Raw genomic sequence first — 5,037 nt, forward strand, 5'->3', positions numbered from 1 at the left:
ATCAAGTAAAGGAGAAAAGAACTATGGTTTAAATGTTGCATATGATGTGATATTAAAACTATAGGTTATAAATATAATATGATAAGTTAGTTATTATATTTATTTATAATTAAAACAATCATGAGATAATTGTTGGTGGTTTCTCCATAACCGTGCGTGAAAGTGGGAGGTTTTATTCAGTTTTCATAACTGAAGGATAAAATGAAAAACATTTTCATTTTGGAATGGAATCGTTGCATCGCTTCTTTTGAGTACACAACCTATCGTTTAGCTCATGAGAGACTACACGATAGCTTTAAGTGTTTGTCTAAACGATCGTATACACGCGCTGTTGACTAAACGATTGGGTAAGATTTTACTAAGCGATCGCGTGCATAAGCGAGCTTCTCTAAACAATCGTCTAAACGATCAAATCTGTTTTACTAAACGATTGTGTACCTTTACTAAACAATCAAGCACAAGTCTATGCGATAGACACTTTCCCTTTCCCACTTGCTTGGTCATATAGTGCGATCGTGTATTCCTCCTTCCCTCTACCAAATCCAACATAGCCCATGCCTTCTGGATTTTCACTCTGAGAATACCAAACTCGTTGAGTGGTGGTGTTTGAGAGGCTTCTTGTTTGTGGAGAAGGTTGTTCGTGATTGACCCGACGATACACTAGACGATTGGGTTGGTGTTCGTAGCAACAGCGAGAGGTGTTGGTCCAAGGCTTCATGAGAGCGAGAGAAAGTTAGAAGAAGAGTTCTTCAAAAGGTATATCTCTCGTCCCTTTTTATTTATTTATGGAAGCATGCCGTAATTTGTTCTGAAATGCATCACTCGTTTGTATATTTGTGAATGCTTGTAATTCTTTCACCATGAATTTGGTACGATCTTGCTTCCGCTCATAGGTTCTCTTTGATAAGAGTTCCTTCAATTGCTTGTCAGTGTATGAATGATTTGACAATTTTCATGAAATAATCTGTTCGAAACCTAAAATTGTTAATACCCTAAACATACAATGGTGAATTCTTTAAAATCTATACTTCATTTCAACTGTGCTTTTGTTGAACGGGGTTCACTTCAACAGTGTTTTGTTGAACGGAGTTTTATTGAATGAGGTTTTCCAGAACGGGGTTTTTCAAACCAGAACGAATTTTTTCTAGAATGTTGTTTCATTGAAGCTGTGTGATTTATCAAAAAAGGTATGTAAATAGCATAATAAAAGGAGTGAGAAAGTGAGAGTGAGAGATCATTACCAAGGGTTTATAGCGACAATGAGAAAGAGCGAGAGTGAGTAAAGGCGACAACGAGAAAGGGCAACAACGAGAGAGAGTGAGGGTGAGAGTGTGAGAGAGCGAAGTAGCATTGAAATTGTGTATTGGACTGATATTCATCTGCTTGTACAACTTAATGACAAATGTTCTCTTGCTTTGTAGGATGACAGAAAAGTGTACTTGTTCTATATGCAGGTGATTGGGATGAGAAACAAAGGTTGTACATTGGAGGTGAGCTGACAGGAATCATTGTGCCTATTACATTGAAGCTAACATTTACAGGGTTACAAATGTAAGTTCTTCAGATTTTGATGTCATCATGAGAGTTAAATATAAGTTTGACTATGAAACCCCTCTATAGTATATACGGAACGACGGTGATATTCGCTTCCTTCTTTTTAGGGAAGTTCTTTCTAGATTTCAACTATTTGTAACGCTAAAATTGAACCATGACGAAAATGTGAATATGAGTTATGATTATTATACAGGTGAAGATAGACGACACGAGGTGCCATATGAGTTTAATCGAGAAGAGGACAATATTCCATTGGATGGGAGTGAATCGAACACGAACAACCTGAAGAAAATTGATCACGAGGATTTCCATGAGCAGTGAAAAGATCATTCCAAATTACAATCATGTATGAACTTTACAAATTACAGTCATAAATAGAAACAAATGGTTATGCATTCATTACAGAGATTACAACATGATAAAACAAAAATCAAGGAGAAATCTACACACATTGGTGTGTGCTGTAACACCCCGCATTTTTTTAGTAATAATACAATTTTAGTAATTTTTATTATTTGACGGAATTTTTAGAATTTTGGACTTCAAGTGTAATTGCGAGAATTTAATTGTTGATGTTGAAATCATTCAATTTGGAAACTAATAGCAGAAATTAATTTCATTTTGGGAAGGGAATAAATTTAATAATATAAAGTGGAATAAGGAAAAGAATAAAATATAGTTATTTTATTTCCTTTTTAGTTATTATTATTATTATTATTATTATATAAAATAAAACCTAATTTCCCTCTCCTTCATCGCGTCTGCCCCCCTAAAAAACTTCCCTTCCCACCGCCATCACCCATCGCCAGCCGCTCGTCCAGACCATCGCCATCCAGCTGATTGCTCACTTGCCCTCGCGTCGGTCGTCTCTCCCAGCCGCACCATATGTCCACTACCGTTGACCAAAGCCACCAACCGCCCCTTTCCAGTCTCGAGCGTCTGCCGTCCCTCGCACCCCCTCACCTGCACGCCGCCGTTCTTCGCATCGAGCACGGATTCGAAGGCCAGCAGCTTCCATTCGACGAGCCGCTGCCGCAGGTCCCAGATCGGCCGTATCCGCTCGGCTGGAGTTGCAGTGCATCACCGGTTCTGTGCAAGCCCAGTCCGTTTTCATAGCCACTGTTGTCTTGGTTGTCGGATTTGGATAGATTGATTGGTTGAGGTAAGATTTGAGTAGTGTTGTTGCAGTTTCTTAAGGATTTTGGAATACCCACTAACTGATGGTGTGTGTGGTTTATTCAAGTGAGTAAATGGATGTTTGAAATTTATTTGGAAAACTCAAAGGTTGATGTAAATTGGGTGTTTTGGAATTAAGCCTAAAGATTTAAAAATCGATGTTTTTGCTTTGAATTTGAAGGTTGTGTTTCTGTGATTATGGGAATTGCTTCAAGTTGCTATTGGTGTTTGGTTTCTTGATTTAGTTGTGGGATTTCGACTAATCTTACTACTGGAATCGCCTTTGTATCGGGAGATAAATTTATGATTTATTTTGAGGATTTTAAGACTAGTTACAAGGATAATTTCAACCGTTATGAGATTAATGGACTGTTTAGATGAGGATTCGACATTTGCTGATTCATATAGTTATGCGATTTATTATGAGAATGTGTAAATCGTACTATATATTATGAAATCTCGAATACTTGATTGTTTACATAGTTTAGTGCGTGAAAGTGATGTACTAGTGTAGATCATTAACACTAGATTAATTACGTATGTTGAGGTTAATTAACATGACCTTGATCAGGATATTTTAGAGGACTCATGATTATGTGAATGTTATATGTAATATGAAATTAGATGCAATCTCTTTTCCTTTCCAGACTATGTGACTGCATGAAAGTGATGCACGTCCAAGGGCGCTAGTACATGAAAGAGATGTACTAGGGCTGGTGTGTATGAAAGTGATATGTACCTAGAGGGTACTGGGGTGTACGTAAGAGGTGCACGCTCAGTGGGTTATGTGTATACGAAAGAGGTGTATACATAACCATGTGTATGAAAGAGGTACGCATACCTACATTTATAGAGAGGATCTGGGTTGTACGAAAGAGGTACATACTCAGTGGGTTATGTGTATACGAAAGAGGTGTATACATAACCAGGTGTACGAAAGAGGTACATACTCAGTGGGTTATGTGTATATGAAAGAGGTGTATACATAACCAGGTGTACGAAAGAGGTACATACTCAATGGGTTATGTGTATACGAAAGAGGTGTATACATAACTAGGTGTACGAAAGAGGTACATACTTAGTGGGTTAGGTGTATACTTAACCAGGTGTACGAAAGAGGTACACATTCAGTGGGATATGTGTATATGTAACCATGTGTACGAAAGAGGTACACATAAAATGGGCTATGTGTATACGAAAGAGGTGCATGCATAACTATGCGTACGTAAGAGATTGTGTTTCCTTCGGGATTCACCAGAGGGTGTGTTTCCTTCGGGATTCACTAGAGGTTGTGGGTCCTATGGGGCTTATTAGAGGTAGTGGGCATACTTAACTACAGTAGGATAGAAATAAGTTTTTCATGTATGTATGTGTCCCATGAGGACTAGAGCAGTTTATATGTTCCACTAGAGGTAGGCATCTAGAGGACATAGATGTCTAGCCTAACCCTAGTAGTGGGGTTACTTACTGAGTATTTTTATACTCACCCTTTCTCATGTTTATGTTTCAGGTAAGAGTAGGGACGCTCTGGTGAATGACAAGTGGAATCCATGATCGAGCCACTAGGACCAGTTTTATGCTTCTGCTCATGATGTTTAGATTCCTTTCATGTTTTTCCACTTTCAGTCTTCATGTTTGAAACTTACTGATTAGTATTCGTTTCCAAACTTTTACAGTTTTCTACACTCATTAAATTTCTAATTATGATTTATGGGTACCCTGTTATTTGACTTTTATTTAGTTTTAATGAAAGTATTTTATTTGACTTTATTTATTTAGCATTTATTTTGTTGTGAAAATGTATCATTTTAAATTCTATGCATGCATGTGTATAGTAACGGCCTAGCTCGAGTCCTAGAGAGTCGAGTCGTTACATGTGCCCTCAAGGGAGCAATCTCTCTACTTATCCCTGCTTTGGGAAGGAGTGAATTCTATCTTGTGGATTGAGTTCATAACTCCCAAATCAGACAAGTCCCAAAAAAGGTAAGCATGTTGAGTTGGCAATTTGGCCACTCTTACTCATACTAATCAAAGAACCACCCTCAAAGGTAAGAGTTCCCAAAACACTCAGGATTGAGGTCGTGTCACCTATGGTCGTTTAGGTGAGATGTAAGTCTCTAGTATCAACAGCGTTATATATAGAGTTTAGTCATCTCGTGGTCCGGTCTTATACAAACTCTTTGTATAGGACACCCCCGCTCGCACGTCTCCACATGAATGGTCAAGATCTACCATTTGTAGTAGTTTACAACACTTACAAACCTCTACAAAACAAGCCGTATCTGTAGTGTCACCAGGATCAGGCAT

General features: G+C 38.1%; 1 long non-coding RNA gene across 1 annotated transcript; it reads left to right on the top strand.

The window, feature by feature from the left end:
* Positions 1 to 2,213: 2,213 nt before the first annotated feature.
* Positions 2,214 to 4,500, top strand: LOC120078126 (uncharacterized). The gene is made up of 2 exons (XR_005481926.2): positions 2,214 to 2,716; positions 4,241 to 4,500. It is a non-coding gene; the product is annotated as an uncharacterized LOC120078126 (long non-coding RNA).
* Positions 4,501 to 5,037: the final 537 nt, after the last annotated feature.

Source organism: Benincasa hispida, chromosome 5 (assembly GCF_027475165.1).
Source record: "Benincasa hispida cultivar pf3 chromosome 5, pf3_genome.v1.1, whole genome shotgun sequence".
NCBI lineage: Eukaryota > Viridiplantae > Streptophyta > Magnoliopsida > Cucurbitales > Cucurbitaceae > Benincasa > Benincasa hispida.